The sequence below is a fragment of the Mus musculus genome, chromosome X (assembly GCF_000001635.26).
Source record: "Mus musculus strain C57BL/6J chromosome X, GRCm38.p6 C57BL/6J".
Classification (NCBI taxonomy): Eukaryota; Metazoa; Chordata; class Mammalia; order Rodentia; family Muridae; genus Mus; species Mus musculus.
The window spans coordinates 169,321,570-169,341,412 of record NC_000086.7 but is presented as its reverse complement, the minus strand read 5'-3'; the positions used below and the strand labels follow the sequence as shown (position 1 = coordinate 169,341,412).

The window sequence follows — 19,843 nt, the reverse complement described above, 5'->3', positions numbered from 1 at the left end:
GGGGAAGGATGTATGTTTGCTACATGCAAATGTGACTCCATTTGATATTAGAGATGAACATCTACAGATTTTGACATCCATGGGAATTTTTTTTTTTTTTTTTTTTTTTGGTTTTTTCAAGACAGGGTTTCTCTGTATAGCCCTGGCTGTCCTGGAACTCACTTTGTAGACCAGGCTGGCCTCGAACTCAGAGATCCACCTGCCTCTGCCTCCCAAGTGCTGGGATTAAAGGCGTGCGAAACCACGCCTGGCCCATGGGAATTTTGGATGCGTATGTAAATACATTTCTCTATAGTCATGGGAGGTTTATAGAATCATAATTATGTCTGAGATCATTAAAACCTTTTTTGAACCACACATATTATTTGTTGCTTTTTAAAACTTCATCTTACTCTCCATTGGTTCCCTGGGACTGAACAATAGCTCAATGTTTTTAACCCGATTTTAACCCCCTACATTCTTGTGTGTGTGTGTGTGTGTGTGTGTGTGTGTGTGTGTGTGTGGTTTTTCAAGACAGGGTTTCTCTGTATAGCCCTGGCTGTCCAGGAACTCACTCTGTAGACCAGGCTGGCCTCGAACTCAGAAATCCACCTGCCTCTGCCTCCCAAGTGCTGGGATTAGAGGCATGTGCCACCACAGCCTAGCCAACCCCCTACATTCTTTGGTTTGCCTTTTGACCTTTTGAAATAAGTACAATAGGTTCCTGCATTGTATACTTCAAAGTTTGAGACATTTGAAAACTATTTGATGACCCAGGCTCTCTGTGGTTTTATGCACTGTGCAGAATAAATACAAGTTCCACTTAAATTTTAAGTTCCAGTACTTGTATTATTTTTTCCCCTGTGGATGCTTTTTTTTTTTTTTTTTTTTTGTATTTGAGACAGGGTTTCTCTGTATAGCCCTGGCTGTCCTGTAACTCACTCTGTAGACCTGGCCTCAAACTCAGAAATCCTCCTGCCTCTGCCTCCCAAGTGCTGGGATTAAAGGCATGCGCCACCACTGCCTGGCCCGTGGATGATTTTTAAAAAGAATTACCTTCAGACATTGGTATGGAAAGAAATTGCTTCTGAAATGCTGTTTCAACATTTATTCAATTATTCAATTGATTCCTTTGTGCCAAAGCTTATTTTATTCCTTTGCTACTTTCTATAAAACAAACTTAGAATATAATCAGCACCAGAATGCTAATGAGATTAGGGACAGTGGTAACACTTCCTTTTTATCCTTTCAGGAGGTGTGTTTTTTTTTAAATATGAATTTAATTTTGTGTGTGGACCTGAGTGAGACAGTCGTTAACTGACAGGTTGGCTCTAGGATCTGACTCTGGGTCGTCTAGTGAGAGCAATAAACACACTTAACAACCGAGCCATCTCTTCTGCCAAGAGCAGTGTTTTTGTTTTGTTTTGTTTTATTTTCTTTTGCTTTGCTTTGTTTTGTTTTGAAGAAAGTCATCAGTGCTTTCAGTCATTGTTAAAAAATCTCATGAAGGAAGATAAAATACATTTTTACATTCCAAGTTTAAATTTAACAACTAATATTCAATTCAGCTATCAGGGCATTTTTAAACATATTTGGAACAATTTGGAAATACGAATATAAGGTTTTTTGTTAGTATGTTTTGATTTTCAAATTTTGATTTTTGTTTGTTTTATGTAAAATTAGAAAGAGAAAGAACATGAAGTAGAGTGGGTAGAGAGGCTGGGAGGATCTGGGAAGGGAAGGGAAAAACATGATCAAGAGATATTGATTAAAAAAATTTAATTAAAAAAGACATATGGCTAGTGTTATTTGGGTGGAGTCTGGTGTGTTAGTACACTTCCTCAGCTTCAGACAGAATCCAACACACCCAACCACCTAACCAGATAAAAACTGACCTCTAGAAACTGGTCCCAGTTCCTTTAGTAATACATCTCCTTATCTGACACAGTAGATCTCAGTTGCTTAGATATTTAGAATAGTCTTCTTTGCACTTAGTATAAAAGAAAATTGCTCAACCCTAGCAAGTCACACAGTGAGGTGACTACCTGTTCTGGTTTGCGCAACACTCTCATAGTTTTGGTTTTTGAACAAAATAATCTTGTAAATTGGGCAGGTGCCATCCAATTTAAGGGAAGTGAATTTCTAATAAGCAGTCCAACTGATACTTGAAAGTAGTCAGAGGAACACTCTCTATAATGTTCACTAAATATTTTCTAGTGATGTTTTTCCTACATTAACAAACTGTCCTTCCCACAAATAGCCAATAAAGTTACAGGGTTAACCAGTTCAGCACCTGGCTAGGCACATTAATTTACTTAGATATATCATCAAATTCTTTCAATCCACTTACATAAATGAAACAAAGAGACTGCTCTGGTAATCCTAGAGGAAATGTTTACAATGTCTGAAATTTAACAGATATTAGGGAGACAACATAAGTATGTGGCACATTATGCTAGTCCTGAGTTTAAATCAGGGTTTGAATCTGCTATTTGCTGCCTGACTTTGGGAGAGTTCCTTAATCTCTCTGTGCCTAAATGTTTTCATATATTTACAATCAAAAGTAGCCATGAGGATGAGTAATGATGCACTCCATCTGACAAATCTTAGTTAGGGGTAGTCTTCAATGGAACTGGCCAAACTGCCATTGTCATTAGAAACAAAGAAAGTTAAAAACAAAAAGCAAAAAAACTGTCAACACTGAGAAAAGCCTAAAGAGACATGATAATCAAGAATAATGTGACATATTAGATCAAATTTCTGTTAGTTATAAGCAAACTATTCAGGAGAACAACAGAGAGTTAGGAGAAGTTTACTTTGGCTCACATCTTCATAACTGTCAGCTCACAGTCTTGTCTCCATTACATCTGGTCTTAGGGTAAAAAAAAACACCATGGTTGTGGGCAGGGGCCAAATTCTAGTCATTTCCTAGTGACCAGGAAACAGAGAAAGCAAACACAACTAGGGACAAGGCACAACCTCTAAAAGAAAGTCCCAATGATGTCCTTTACCCCCTAGGCCTCACTTCCTTAAATATCTTCCCCCAAGTAGTGACATCACCTAGGGACCAAGCGTTCTCAGATTAGCCTCTGGGGAACACTGCGTGTTCAAATCATAATGAGGGTCCTACAACAGAAAAAGACTATTGGGATAAAATATATAGAAACCCATATGTAGTACGGATAGTATATCAAAAACTTTACTGCAGGCTGGGAAACATGGACTGCATCTGATTTGCAGATGTGAAAGCCCAAGTTACATCCCCATGTTGCAAAATAACAAAGAAATAATTAAAAAGAAAACAAATTTAGTTATTTCTTGAAACACATGTAGTATAGTAATGCAAATAATTAAAAATATAGACAAAATTGTGTAAGTATAAGGGAACTTTCTGTGTATCTGTACCTTCCCTGTAAACTATTCTGCAACCAAAAGCTTTTGCAAAAATAAAATGCTTTGAATAGTAATGCCCAGCCCAGAACTACAAAGTCAATGAGAAGTGTTAGGATTGTTGTAAAGTGTACATTATAGATGACACAGACATCATATTCATTTATTGATTCAAGATGTTCAGGAGATTCTGGGAGCTGAAAGCCACAGATTTAGAGTAGAGCAAAGAGTCTAGAAGGGAAGTTGACAAAGGCATGTTGGCTGTCACTTTGTCTGCAGCCTGCAAGCCTTTTACTTCTGTCATGTGACCCTGTCAGTTTCCTCTCTAGCATTGTTCATGTTCTGTAAGGATTTTATTCATTTTGAATTCTTTGTTTAAAGCCCAACTTTTCCTGCCATTACTGTTACACATCAGCACCATGGCAGTAGAGACTGTATCTCTTCTCTTCTCTTCTCTTCTCTTCTCTTCTCTTCTCTTCTCTTCTCTTCTCTTCTCTTCCTCTTCCTCTTCCTCTTCCTCTCCTCTCCCTTCCCTTTCTTCTCTTCTCTTCTCTTCTCTTCTCTTTTCTTCTTTTCTTTTCTTACATTTTGCTGTTTTTTAATGACTTTATTTTTATTTTATGTACATTAGTGCTTTGCCTACATGTATATCTGTGTAAGGGTATCTAGTCCCCTGGAACTGGAGTTACAGACTGCTGTGAGCTGCCATATGGGTACTGAGAATTGAACACAGTCCTCTGGAGGGGCAACCAGTGCTCTTAAGAACTGAGCCATCTCTCCAGCCCTGTTGTTCTCATTTCTTTATCCACCCTAACTGCTCATAGCACTGGCATCGCACAGAAGCTATGTGAGTTTATCAACTGCATAAATGACCAGCAAAATCAGAGAGAAAATACTCCATTTACAGCAAAGCTGGAATATTTTCTTGTGTCACCTGTAACATGTTTACTCCCCTGCTCTTCTCCATGGTTCCCTGCCTCTCAAAAGAATAGAAGAAAGCAAGCAAGCAAATAAGCACATACATCACTCTATGACCAAGTAACAAGCCTTAGCATAAAAGAGTCTTAGACCCAGGATTACTTTTTTCCATAGTAGATAATATCTACAAATACAAGATATAGTTTAGTAGAACTATCTTACTAATTATTTCTACTTTATCACACCACATACTTTCTACTTATTTTAAGCCTAAGAATTTTGTTATTAAGGTAGGGTAGCTGTTTCCTTTTTCATAGTAGCCAGAAACTGGAAACAACCTAGATGTTCCTCAACTGAAGAATAGTTAAAAGAAAATCTACACAATGGAATACTATTCAGCTATTAAAAATAATGCCATCATGAAATTTTCATGGAACTAGAAAATATCATCTTGAGTGAGGTAACCCAGACCCAGAAAGACACATATGATGTGTAGTTACTTATAAGTAGATATTAGCCATATAGTACAGGATAACCATGCTACAATCCAGAGATCCAAAGAAACTAAGTAATAAGGGCTCAAGGGGGGGATGCATGAATCTCACTCAGAAGGGAAAACAAAATAGTCAATGGAGATGGATGGAAGGAGGGAATCAGATGGGAGGGGGGATGAGAAGGGGAACCTGGATGTGGGTGTGGGTTGGGGGGGGTGAGGAATGGCTGTGAGTGAGAATGGAAATCTGTAGGGGAGGCATCTCTAGGACTTGCTAAAACAATTTTTTTTAAAAGAAGAAAACGTAAAAAAGAAAAAAAAACTTAGTGGTCTCAGAATCCATACAACTATTGAAGGACTGTACAAGAGGTACTAAAACTAAGTGTATTAAAGACAGAGATGTATCATCTCAAGAGCTGTAGGAGCAGCTTGGTGTTGGTGGTGCACGCCTTTAATCCCAGCACTTGGGAGGCAGAGGCAGGCGATTTCTGAGTTCGAAGCCAGCCTGGTCTACAAAGTGAGTTCCAGGACAGCCAGGGCTATACAGAGAAACCCTGTCTCAAAAACAAAACAAAATAAAGAGTTGTAGGAGCTCAAAGTCTAAGAACAAGGCATAAGAAAAGTTTCTTTCTGGTGTAGGCTGACTCTTAAGCTCACTATGTCCTTACATATCTTCTCTCTATATGTACATAGAGAGTGACAGACACATGAATATCTAAAAGCACTGTCTCTGGCTTCTCCTCTTCTTCTTCTTCTTCTTCTTCCTTCTTCCTTCTTCCTTCTTCCTTCTTCTTCTCCTCCTCCTCCTCCTCCTCCTCCTCCTCCTCCTCCTCCTCCTCCTCCTCCTCTTCTTCTTCTTCTTCTTCTTCTTCTTCTTCTTCTGTGTACACCAATCCTATGGCCTCATTTAACTTAAATTAACTACTTAAATACCAAATCAAAATCCAGTCACCTTAAGGGTTATTCCTTTGTCATGTAAAGTGGAATGGGGTCACAGATGGCTATTTCTAGGAATGTTCTCTGACAAGGGGTAAGGTTAACTTGAGAAGAGCTAACCACTACATAAAGACCAAAAATAGTGTAACCTCCCTGCCAAATGTAGGGGCTATTTTTATTTGTAAATATGCTTTCATCAAAGCAAAACCATATTGATGTATTATGTTACTCTGTGCCTGTTCATCTGCAACAATGAGAGAACTGGGCGGCTTCTTCTGAAACAATGATTCCCAAAGCTCAAAAGATTCGGTCGCCCTGCATGGAAAGGCTGGGGGTGGGGGTGCAGTTTGTGAAGTACATCAATGTGTGATTGTCTCTTTTATCCTCAAGACAACGTGATGAGCTCAGTGTCCTGGTCACTTCACTGATATGGAACAATGCAATAGCCACATCCACATAGCTAGCAGGAGGAAAACCCAGAGCAACATAATGATCTGAAAGGGTGCCCCTCCTGGCCCCAACAGGAGGCCTATGGCTTTTCTCCGAGGGCTCGAATTGTATATGATTGCTGCTGTCAAGCCTGAGGAAGGCATTTGCTCTACATGATAGCTTCTTACAGTTATCCTAGCCTTGAAGGTCAACTACTGTCACTCAAGCCAGCACATCCCACAGTCATCTTCACACATTATCACGTTCACACCTTTATCAGAGCAGGAACTATAATTACTATAGGTCCTAAAGTTCTTGAAAATTTGTTTCATTTCCTTTTGTGTTTTATGCCAGGGCATGTGTTTTATATGACTAGGATTTACACAGAAATCAGAGCACTTACATTAAGGGAGCCTTGCAAATAATTATGTAGACCTTAAGGGATTTCCAGGGATCAGCCTGAGAGTCTTAGCCCCAAATGTGACTATTGGTCCTTTTCTTTATTGCATAGCATGTTCCCTTCTTAGCACTCAGTACTGAAATCACAGTACTTTTCCTAGTGTAGGGATAAAAGTGGCATGTGGCCGCAATGAAGGTTTCTATTTATAAGCATTGCTAACAAATGAATCTTTCCAGGACCTTTTTTAGATTAGTAGAGGAATTTCTCCAATTATTTACATAAAACCCAGAACCTTCTAATTAGGCCTAAGGAAGCAAAACTGCGATTTTATTATTAACTAATGGATTACTCATTGGACGGCAAGTTTATCTTCCTGTCCATACAGACCTGGGTGTTTAATCTTGATTGTCATCCTGTTTAGATTGGGAGGCACCTAGGAGATCAGTGAAGTGCATATCTGGGTGTGTTTTTCACACACACACACACACACACACACACACACACACAGTATTAACTAGTAGGACAAGAGTAGTTCTGACTGTGGACAGCACCATTCCATAGACTGGGGCCCAAATGAAATAATGGGAGAAAGGAAATAGAGCTAGCAAAAGCCTTCTCTTTCTGCTGCCTGGCAGCCATGATGTGACTGATATTCTTTGTCATGCCTTTCCCATTATTATGAATGGAAACCTCTAAAATCATAAGCCAAAAATAAATACTTTTTCATTTAAGTCATTTTTAAAGGCGATTTATCATACCAACAAAATTTGTAACACAGAGACAAAGTATTTGCCTACGGATTCCAGGTGCTTCAGTCTAGCCAGCATCAGTTCCTGTGAGGAACATCTTCTGTTATTTCATGTAACACTTAATGCATTATCAATCACAATGCTCACATTTTACTATTTCTATTGCTCTTGATGTTCCATAAATGCAGTAACTGACATGGTAGAGGAAAAAAATGTAGCATGATTAGTGAAGCATGCAGAATGTTTAAAATGCTGGGAAAGAGGCCCCCGTATAGAGAGTGGCATTGAGCTGATACAGGCAAAACGTCTGGACTCAGCCTTTCCTGAGACACTACCCACAGACAGATGGTCAGGGATATGAATGGGACATTCCTTTTCTCTTTTTAAAGGTACTGTAGCTGAATTCTTTAATTAAACCCAAAATGTATGACATAGTATAGGTTATCTAAGTAGCCCTTAGCAATACGTAAAAATAGATTCTAGAAGACATAAAACACTAAGCACAGGATCCATGGGCCTTCATCTTAGGTGCTATCTTTGAATCCCTAGATCATCCTTTGCCAGGACACTAAGAAATGGAGATCCTGGGATGCACCATAATACCTTGAATCTATGCATGCACAATAGTACATTCTGGACTTCATTCTATATCTGTCTGTTTCATCCCTTCTAGGAGTAGAATCAGGACAAATCCTTGTGCTGACACTTTCCTACATGAAAATCTTAAGGAAAATAAGACCAAGCATGGTTATTAATTGGCCTCTGACACTGATATTTGATTGAGTATTATGGCTAAAACTGAGTGCCAGGGCTAGACTGCAATTATGATAGCAGTTCCCAGAACCACTGAGTAAATGACGAAGGTGAAATTAAGTTCTCAAGAGTGTGTCAAGTGGCCAAAAAATTATTCCTGCAGTGAAGATGGATATTTTAAAACATTTTGTTTATGCATGTGTGTGTGAGCCTGAGTGCACCACATGATATACAGATGCAGACCAGAAGACAAATTTCAAGAGCTGGATGGCTCCTATTCTGTGGGTCTTGGGGACTAAATGCAAGTTGTTGGATTGGCAAGCAATTTTCTTTAACCATGTAGCCACCTTGCCAGTCCCCTAATTTTTCTTTGTTTTCCCTGGGACGCTTTTCTGAACCTGTCTAAATTACCCTTATCAGAAATTTTAAGTGTGCCTTCAAGTGTTAATGACCATTCAGACTTCCTTGAGATAAACTCTGCCACTTCCCCAGCTTTTCCAGGAAAGTTACTAACTGAGGTCCACCCACAGCAACTAAAGTTCTGATCCAAGTGCCTACGAGCTATCTTAAAGCCATTCCCATGTGTTTTCCAGCACCCTTCTGTATTCGCTTACTTCTCTGAAGTTTAACATGAGTTCCCTTGTTTCAGACTGAAGGGAATAGAAGCAAATTCTGGAAACACTCAGGTAAAGCAAGGGCTCTGCGTGTGTGTGTGTGTGTGTGTGTGTGTGTGTGTGTGTTGAAGGTGGTCTAGCAAGGTGCTAATTCTAGCCCTGGTACATTTCTCCCCCACCTCTGCCCCCTGGACTCTGCTTCTCATCCAGGAATTTCCCAGTGTGAATAAGTAAGCAGGCTGAAGTGCTTACTTGCCTGAAGATGCAGAGCAGTTTCTGAACTTTCATCGCCCCCCAGTGGCAATTTCATCAGTGTCTTTGTTGGAGAATTTTCTTACCACTAAAATTTAGGTTATCTGTCTCCCTAAACTTGTCCTTTCTTTTTCTTTCGAATTTTTACACTAGACATGAAGTGTTTGTGTGGAGGTATGTCAGTAATGGGATGACCATCTGTTGACTAATGAGTGGATCAGATGTAGTATCTACTTTCACGGTTTGCAATGTGAAAGCATTTTAATCTGGACTCCATTGTGAGACTCAAGCCTCAGTAAAGGGTCAAAAAAAATATCAAATAATTAAGTCCTTAAAACTATTAGTAGCATGAAGGGAACCTATAAAGCCACCATGTATAGAGTAGAAGTGCAAAGTCCACCTGCCATAACTATTCAGTGTCTTCTTGGCAAGATAAAACAGACATTGTGTAGGAATCCAAGAATATAAAGCATGAACTACATGTTGAGCAAGTGAGTGTTTTGTGTGCAATCTACTCAGAAAACACTTTTATGGTGTAAGAAATTCGCAAACCCATGTTAAATAAAATAATGAGTTTTTGTAGGAGTAGAATTCCAGAAGTCCACAGAAAACAATTCGGGAATAAAAAGTTTATCTTCAGCTACAAAAATGAAAAGTCTTCACCATCCAGCCCACAATAGGGTTGATATTTAGGTGTATTTTTCCATTATAGCAAATCCCCTTGGTTCACCACCTGCTATGCTCTACTCCCACACGCTGCTTAAATAACAAACTTGTAGTCTTTGAAATAGTTGTAACCAAGCTCTAAACATTTGCCTGCACACCAAGTAGTCTGCCCAATGCTAAATCCTAAGGGGAAGCATGTGTCTTGTGCCTTCCTTTATTCCAATCTTGACACTTTTCCTGCTTCTGATGCTGCCTACTCTTCTCTGGAAATCATTTTTGTTGTTGTTGCAACTGTTGCTGAGATGGAATCTCACTATGCTCTACCAGCTGGTCTAAAAACCCTAGGCTCACAAATGTTTGGGAGCACAGACAGAGAGCCAGGCCTATAGTTCTTTTTCTTCTACTGTGTGTGTGATAGCACAATAGCTTACATCCTGAAAAATCTTACATCACAGAAAGGAAAGGATAAGAGCCAGCAAATCAAGAAAGATGGAAAGAAATAGAAAGAACACAAAAAGAGAAAGAGATTAAATACAAAATGTGATACAGAAGTGAAAGAGCTGAAGAAAAGGGTTTTTTTTTTATAAGAACCTGATATGCTCTAATAAATACTAATAGGAAAATGTTCATGTTCTTCCTTAACATATGCCCTAAATTTTCTAAAGCTCTTTATCAGGATTTTTCTTAAACTAACAGATGTAACCTATTACAGTCAACGCCTCTCATAGTCCTTCCTATGATATTTTAAAAGACTAACCTTCCCATGACTAAAATCGTCAACTTTTAGAAAGATGGAAAGAGAAATCACAGAGAGACTGTAGTGGTTTGAATATGTTTGGCCCAGGGAGTGGCACTATTTGGGGGTGTGGCCTAGGAGTAGGTGTGTCACTATGGGTCCGCATAGGCTTTAGGAACCTCAGAACAAGAGGTGGAACTCTCAGCTCCTCCTGCACCACGCCTGCCTGGATGCTGCCATGTTCCTGCCTTGATGATAAGGACTGAAACTCTGCACCTGTAAGCCAGCCCCAATTAAACGTTGTCATTATAAAGTTACCTTGGTCATGGTCTCTGTTCACAGCAGCAAAATCCTAACGAAGACAGAGGTGTTCTTCAGTCCCTGCTAAAAATGAATGTCACTAGAAAGTCAAAGGATAACAAATATTGGTATGTACAGAAAAGAAAACCTGAGTGTACTATCAGAAAATATAAATAAATTAATTCAATCATTATGAAAAATAGAGGCTCCTCAAAATGATATTTTAAATTTAAAACATTTAAAGAAAAAAAAAGAATTGTTACATGATCAAACTATTTCATAACTAGATGTATAGTCAAAACAAATTAATATTTCAAAGCAAACTCCCTCATATTCACTGAAGTGCTGTTCATGACAACCAAGATGAGGTTATTACTCATGTATTCATTGATGAACACATACATATATTATTGGTTCACTTACACATCAGAATACTGTTAAGCTTTCAAAAATAACAATTCCCCCAATTTGTGACAATTCAGATGAAACTGAAGGACATTATGTCAATTGAAATAGGCATAGTGAAAAAAATACTGCATGATCTCACTTAGGTGAAGAATCACTAAAATCAGGAAGAGTAAAGGAGTGATTATCTGAAGTCAAAGGGTAAATGAGATGGGAAGACATTCATCAAATGGTACAAACTTCCATTATAAGAGGAGTCAGTAGCTAGGAATGATAGTATATGCCTATAATTCCAGCACCCTAGATATGAGGCAGGAGGAATACTTCCAATTCAAGACTACCTTGGCACATAATGACTCACTGCCATATCATACATTAGCTATATAGTGAAAATCTGTCCCCTAGCAGAAATGATTCAGGGAATTTTATGTATAGTATGGTGGCTAATTAATCCCCATATGTGGCATACTTGAAAAGAAACTACTTGAGGTGATGGATATGCTAATTATATTATCATGGTAATCATCTCACAGTGTATGCACATATCAATCATCTTTTGTAACCCTCAAATATATTCCTATTCTGTCAATCAGATTTCAGTTAACCAGAGGAAAGTCACAACAGAAAAGATAAAATTTAATATATAACAAACTACTAACAAAAACTACTTGTGCCCCTTGAGCCAGTCGTCTCAGTATTGCACTCATTGGTGTGTTGATAGTACAATAGTCTTTGTGCTATTGTTCGTAAAAAGCACTCTGTTGCAGGATATTTAATCAGACTGTGAAACTCAAGATTGTGTTATTTACAGTAAAAAAACGTTTCTAGTTGTGGTGAGGTTCACCCTTAGCACACACCTTTAAACCCTCTGGCTGGAATATAAACACACCCTAGTACACACTTTTCATCTCAAACAATGAAGGTAAAGTTAGTTTGCAGAAGAAAGCACCATTGTTTGAAAGTGATGTCTAGCAGGGCCTGTGCCCCGAGCAGACTTTGGGCATGAACTCTGCAGCCAGTCCAACATCACCCAGAGAAAGCTCCACTCCCAGGCACACTAACATGCCCAGGATCATAGGATCAGAGGTAAGGAGGATACAACATCTGCCCCAACACCTGGAGTAACTGGGATCATTGGAACCCAGGCATCTAGGCACTCCACCGGAGCAGTTTCCTTCTGGTCTGAGCCAGTGCCCTGAGCAGACCTTGCAGACTCTGCAGCCAGCCTCACAATACCCAAAAGAAGCTGCAGTCCCAGGTGTTCTAACATGCCGAGAACCACAGAGTCTCAGGATCACAGGATCACAGGAACTTGGTCACACCAGGATCTCAGGGTCCCAGAAGCAGCTTGACTCCCAGGAGCTCTGACAGTTCCAGGAACTCAGGATCACAGGATCCCAGAATCATAGAGACAGCTGAACTCTGAGGAGTTCTGATTCAACCAAGATCACAGGCAGGACAGGCCCCAGTCAGATATAGGGAAGGCAGGTAGCACTAGAGATAATCAGATGGCAGGAGGCAAGCATAAGAACATAAGCCAACAGAAACCAAGGTTACTTGGCATCATCAGAACCCAGTTCTCTCACCATAACATGTCCTGGATACACCATCACACCAGAAAAGAAAGATTCTGATCTAAAATCACTTCTCATGATGGTGATAGAGGACTTTAAGAAGGTCATAAATAACTCCTTTAAAGAGATACAGGAGAACACAGGTAAACAGCTAGAACTTAAAGAGGGAACACAAAAATCCCTTAAAGAATTACAGGAAAACACAACCAAAGGAAATGAACAAAACCATCCAAGATCTAAAAATGGAAGTAGAAACAATAAATCAACAATCACAAAGGGAGACAACCCTGGAGATAGAAAACCTACGAAAGAGATTAGGAGCCACAGCTAATACAAGAGATAGAAGAGAGAATCTCAGGTGCAGAAAATACCAGAGAAAACACTGACATGACAGTCAAAGAAAATGCAAAAAGCTCCTAACTCAAAACATCAAGAAAATCCAGGACACAATGGAAGACCAAACCTAAGGATAATAGGTATAGAAGAGAGTGAAGATTCCCAACTTAAAAGGCCAGTAAGTATCTTCAACAAAATTATAGTAGAAAACTTCCCTAACCCCCCAAAAAGAGATGCCTCAAAACATACAAGAAGCCTACAGAACTCCAAATAGACTGGACCAGAAAAGAAATTCCTCCTGTCACATAATAGTCAAAACAACAAATGCACTAAATAAAGATAGAATACTAAAAGCAGTAAGGGAAAAAGGTCAAATAACATATAAAGGCAAGCCTATCAGAATTACACCAGATTTTTCACCAGAAACTATGAAAGCCAGAAGATCCTGGAGAGATGTTATACAGACCCTAGAGAACACAAAAGCCAGCCCAGACTACTATACCCAGCCAAACTCTCAATTACCATACGTGGAGAAACCAAGATATTCCATGACAAAACCAAATTTACACAGTATCTTCCCATAAACCCAGCCTTACAAAGGATAGTAGATGGAAAACACCAACACAAGGAGGGAAACTACACCCTAGAAAAAGCAAAAAGGTAATCTTTCAACAAATCCACAAGAAGATAGCCACACAAACATAATTCTACCTCTAACAACAAAAATAACAGGAAGTAACAATCACTTTTCCTTAATATCTCTTAACATCAATGGACTCAATTCCTCAAAAAAGACATAAACTAACAGACTGGATATGTAAACAGGACCCAGCATTGTGATGCATACAGGAAATGCACCTCAGTGACAAAAGCAGACACTACCTCAGAATAAATGGTTGGAAAATAATTTTTCCAAGCAAATGGTCGCAAGAAACAACCTAGAGTAGCCATTCTAATAAAGGATAAAATCAACTTCCAACCAAAAGTTATCAAAAAAGATAAGGAAGAACACTTTATACTCATCAAAAGAAAAATCTACCAATATGAACTCTCAATTCTGAATATCTATGCTCCAAATGCAAGGGCACCCACATTTATAAAAGAAACTTTACTAAAACTCAAAGCACACATCGCACCCCACACAATAATAGTGTGAGACTTTAACACCCCACCCTCAGCAACGGACAGATCGTGGAAACAGAGACTGAACAGAGACACAGTAAAACTAGCAGAAGTTCTGAATCAAATGGGATCGAACAGATATTTGTGGACCATTTCATCCTAAAGCAAGTGAGCATACCTTCTCAGCACCTCACGGTGCTGACTTCTCCAAAACTGACCATATAATTGGTTGCAAAGCAGGCCTCAACAAACACAAGAAGGTTGAGATAATCCCATGCACCCCATCAGATCACCATGGACTGAGGCTGTGTTGAATACTAACAAAAGCAACAGAAACCACACATACACATGGAAGCTGAACAACACTCTACTCAATGATAACTTGGTCAAGGAAGAAATAAAGCAAGAATTTAAAGGTTTTTAGAATTTAATGAAAATGAAGACACATCATACCAAAATTTATGGGACACAATGAAATCAGTGCTAAGAGGAAAACTCATAGCTCTGAGTGCCTCCAGAAAGAAACTGCAGAGAGCTTACACTACAGCTTGACAACACACCTGAAGGCAGCAGGTGCACCCAGCAGGAGCAGACAGCAGGAGATAATCAAACTCAGGGCTGAAATCAACCAAATAGAAACAAAAAGAACTATACAAAGAATCAACAAACCCAGTAGCTGGTTCCTGGAGAAAATCAACAAGATAGATAAACCTTTAGCCAGACTAACCAGAGGGCATAGAGACAGTATCCAAATTAATAAAATCAGAAATGAAAATGGAGACATAAAAAGGAAATATATCTCAAAATAATTATTGTTTGTTGAATATTAACAGCTGGAAATATTAAAATCATGTTCTACAAACAAACAGAAAGTGATGTCTAAATTGAGAGGCAGACAAAGTGAGGAATTAGAGAAAGATGTGACAGAATAAGATCTGCCCAACTCTCATGAGAAGAGAGGGAAGTTACTTAAGAGAGCAGTGCCAACAGAGAGAGAAAAATGAAAGAGGCAATCTTACCAGGAGAGTTTTACAGAGACAGGTTAAAGACAAACAAGCTAGACACAGGTGAAGACAGAACAAGTCAGAGAAGGAGCTAAAATATTAGAACACATTGTCAAAGTGATTATGAGGCCAAGCAGAGCAATTCAGAAGCAGAGAGAAGCCAGACTGATTCAGTTGGCATGGGGAGGAATTTGAGCCAGAACAGCTGAATCGGCCAACCAGCCAGATATCACAATAACTAGAAAGAGGAAGCTTAGTTAGCCGCAAGTTTCAGAGGCTGAAAACATTCTAGACCTAGATTAGGTTGTATGGAGGCTAGAAACTTTCAGGACAAGTCCTAGGTTAGCAGACTGAAGTAATAAGCCTTGGAGACAATTAAATCGGGTAAATAAAAGATAATTTTACAGTACTGGAAGTTCAATAGTAAGAGGCCAGCTATGAAAGAATAATAATTAAAATTATACACTGGCACAGCATTTATTTATTAAATACAAATGAAAAGGAACAGCACATGTACTAAAATAAAAGATTTATAAAATATTTTAAGTAAAAAACAGCAATGCTAAAATGCTGTCATTCAGGGTTTTTTTTTTTTCTTTAATTATTCCTGGAAGACAGTAGCTCTAGACAGTAGCTCTATAGCATCTAGAAATGTTTATTATCCAGGAATAACCCTTGAGTTAGCTGGCAGATTCTAGATTAATTATGGTGGTTACATTAAGAGTGTGGCTGTTCTTAGAGCCACGTTGCTTTAAAAACAAAAACTGCAGCTGTTCAAATTTTCCCAAATGAAGATTCAGGAGCCAGATGCTGTGGTGAAAGCCCCATAGCTTAGAGAAGCAGAAAAATCACCTAGCCTGAACTTCCTCCTCTACTGATGAGCTGGAAGAAGAAAACGTTCTCCTCCTCCATGCTGTCTTAAATCCCCTTTAACTAATGGCCCTTCTTTCTCTTCACCCGTGTTCACTACCTATGAGCTGGTTGCTGGCTCAGCCTCTTGACTTTTGCTTGACTTTATTTAGCTCTTGGGTTAAACGTGTGTGCTAGGGCTGAGCCACACCACAGGTCCTTGTCTATAGTAAACCAAAAACTGCAAGATCAAAGGCCACACAACAATTAGAAAGAGATGCTTAAAAAAGGTTCACAATCTCACGTTTCACAATGTGATCAAATATCCTGCAATAGAGCCACTAAATTGTTCACTCATTATGGTAAAACTCTAAAATAAAAATCAAAAAGGCATGAACTTAGTGCACAGACATGTATGTGTTCAGTCAAATGACCCAAATGCATAAAATAAACATGAACAAATCTATTTAAATACAAATTCAAATTCATCCACAACTGAATGACAGAAATTCTTTTTCTATACTACCATATCTTTATAAATCAACTATCATAGATGAAAATATGTGATGCTGTGCCTGTCTTGCAACCCAGAGTATTGATGGGTAGCAGGGAACATCATCCATATATACTCTGGCTTCAGAGAATAGAACCACATCTAGCACATGACAAGAGCATAGAAGAGCTTTGTCTCCCAGTCTGCCTAATATATTTACATTTTCCAGCCCCCATAATGGCTTAAGCCAATTCCCTAAAATGTATTTTAAAATACTTGCATGCACATATGCATTTACACATATACATATTCACACACAAATGGTTCCAAAGAACCCTGAAGCAGTTGATAAGGCAGAGATCTGGAGATAAGAGAGTGTTCCTAAGATAACTCCATGGACCATACTTAAATAGCATTGTTACCTCAGCTTCAGGAGTCCCTAGACAAGAACTATTTGGCAAATATAGTACAAACTTTCCAGAACAGAGGGGAAGCTAAGATGTTTTTAGCATTTCTTATAGTCATCTCCTGAATTATAATTTATAGTATATTAGTTGGGGTATAAAGTGCTTTATTACCATCACTACAGTATATGTGTTTGAGAGAGGAGATGGGAAGCGGGATAGAGAGAGGACATTTACTATGCTTTTTTATTATACTTTCCAAATATTTGTGCCAATAACTCTTCACTTAGATTTTATATATCAATGTGTTTTCCCCGACAGAGAATGTGCACAATATAATAATATCACAAACATCTGTACTTGCTAAGATTCAAGCCTTAAAATATGAATTTCAATATCCCCCAAAGGTCATTTCTTAGGAAGGCACATTTCATGTGGTGGTGGCAGAGAATAACTTGTCATCTTGTCTTCTGTGGCTTCAATCCTTCGAGCTCACTTTAGAGTGCCACCAAACCACAGGAGCGCCTTCCCCTCTTTCCTTTACAGCAGATTTTACCTTCTCAATTTTCCTCCTTTCTTATCTCTTTTTTCCAGTTAATTAATTCACAACACTTACAACAAGAAATAAAAGTACCGGAGAAAAAGGAATATATTTAGGTTAGCTGGTGATACATTTTGAGAAACCAAACTGAAGTCACAAGTTCCTTGGTTATATCAAATAAAAGCAAAGAAGACCAAAACCTTGAAGGACAGAACCATCCACTCTTGTAGCTTTAGCATCAAACCATACCAATGACTTAATGTTTCCTTTATCTGCAACCAGCTGGGTTTTTTAAATTTTGAATTCCAAAGGATATCCTGAATTGCTCTTGCTATTATTATTTTTTGCAACAACTACAATTACAACTCTCATGTACTACTCCAACCTGAGCTCAACTAAGTCATGGAGAGCATAGTGTGCGCCAAGGTAGCAGTCCTTTACTTTGCTCCTCCCACCTGCTTTCACCTTAGCGTTCTCATCTTTTCAGTCAATTGTACTGTAGCATGTTTCTTCACTTCATAAGAATAAGTAAGCCTCCTGGGAGGGAGCCACTGCAAACTCACAATCCTGACATTGACCCCTTTATCATCATGAGTAGTATCAAACCTGATCCACCACTAAGCGTATCCTCAGAGAAGACGGACTCTCTAGTCCTCTGGGCAAAACACAACTATTCTTTTGCACTTGAGGCAAGGCGAGCTTCAGTGGCTCTTTAGGGTTCTTCCTCAAGCAATGCAACTCATCCAGTTTTACCAGTCCTATCATGTTTTTCCGCTTATCATATTAAAAGCACCCACCCCTAAAAGGCCCACATGCAGCAACAAATGAGTCATTAACTTAATCATAGTAGCATCACTATTAATAATACTATTAATAAGCTACACACTGGTTATTGATCATTTCCACTTCATGATAACTGTTGCTTTCACGTAGAAAGAGGTAGAAATCAATTATCCCAATGTAGTTACCTAGCTCCTTCTCCGGCTTCTTCTCCCCACCGAACTGTTACACGCAGAACAAAGGGGAAGAATGGGGCTGAAGTGTCTTTGTGGTCCACAGTTGGCACTGCTAGGAATAACCAGTGATTAGTCAGTTAAAGCGTGCTAGGTGATTCATAAACACCTTTTTTTTTTCTGAGATGATGTTCTCACTATGTAGCCTAGCTTGCTTGGTACTCACTATAAAAACTAGACCAGGCTGGCCTTGAGCTCACAGAAACTCACATACCTCTGCCTCCTGTAGGCTGGGATCAAATGCTTGCTCTTACCACACAGGGCAATAAATATTTCTTATCAAGGGTCTTTCACGATGGTCAGGAATCTAAGAAAACAAGTTGTAGAAAGTTATTTCGATTCTGGAATGCTAATTGCTTAGGAAACCCCCATCATCTAACAAAGCTGGGGGAACTTTTCAAAGCACCATGGTCATGGCTAACAGACACATAAAACCAAATATTTCTTTGTTACAAGACCTTTTCTGTACAAATCTGTAGTGAAACCTGAATGTATTTGAAATAGCTCCAAACAGAAATTTCTTCTTCAATCAAGTTTTCACTATCAGTCTCCCCCCCATCAATCTCTATCAAATAATGTTTAAAATCAAACATGATTTAGAGTATCTCTTTAGATGAAGTGTACTGTTAGTTGATCTTTAAATTATTTGAATACAGATTCCCAAAGAACAAAGCCTTCGTTCAGCACTTTTGTATTCCCAGCAGTATCTAAAATACCTGGTATGTTATATGTTCTCTGACCCGCTGTGGAACTAGTGATATTGTCTTTATACCCAAGGCATACCAATTCTCTGTTCTCTGGCCGTGATCCTGAGAGAGAGAGACCTCCTACTGCCTCCGATCTTGGAAAACCTTAGAATCTCAGGAACAAGAAAGGTATGATTCTTCTAATCAATTATATTAAAAAGTGAGAACTGTGGGAGATAACCGGAAATGGTTATGAGGATCTCTATGAGAGAAGGCAGAGTGTAAGAGAAGCAATAATTGTGGGATAGAATGGATAATTGTGACACAATAAAGAATTTTGAGGAAGGATATAGAATTTAGAAAGGGCCAAAGGGCCGGGGAAAAGAATTAAATATTTTAAAAGTGGAGACAACATGAACATGTTGAACGAGAGAAGAATTGTAGAACACATAGGAAAATTTAAAAAAAATGTATAACACAAATTTTAAAATGTTTTAACACAAATAGATAATATATATTATGCAATTACGTTGTTACCTGTGAAATCATAGACGCAGAAACATCAAAACAGAATTAACAGACTAGATTTATGTATTCCCAACCTATGGCTCACGATCTGTAAATCAGATATTTACATTATTATTCATAACAGTAACAAAATTATAGTTATGTAGTGGTAACAATAATTTTATACTTGCGAGGATCATCAGAACATGAAGATCTGTATTAAAGGGTTGGAGCTTTGAGAGGTTAGAACCACTGCCTTAGAAGAAGTTGTACCACTTGGACCGACAATGCTCC

General features: G+C 38.7%; 1 protein-coding gene across 7 annotated transcripts in view; it reads right to left on the bottom strand.

The window, feature by feature from the left end:
- The window catches only part of Gm15246 (predicted gene 15246), a 49,763-nt gene that overhangs the window by 28,729 nt on the left and 1,191 nt on the right, over nt 1-19,843 (bottom strand). Inside the window, exons 2-5 of one of the 7 annotated variants that reach the window (XM_030251177.1) lie at nt 19,580-19,658; nt 18,571-18,663; nt 18,312-18,411; nt 10,634-10,715 (exon numbers count right to left, since the gene is read on the bottom strand). The gene's annotated coding sequence lies outside the window, so the exon portion shown is untranslated. Of the gene's footprint in view, nt 1-10,633; nt 10,716-18,311; nt 18,412-18,570; nt 18,664-19,579; nt 19,659-19,843 lie in introns of those variants that run through there. The other 6 variants (XM_030251178.1, XM_011247887.3, NM_001361166.1 and 3 more) reach the window with 6 other exon arrangements.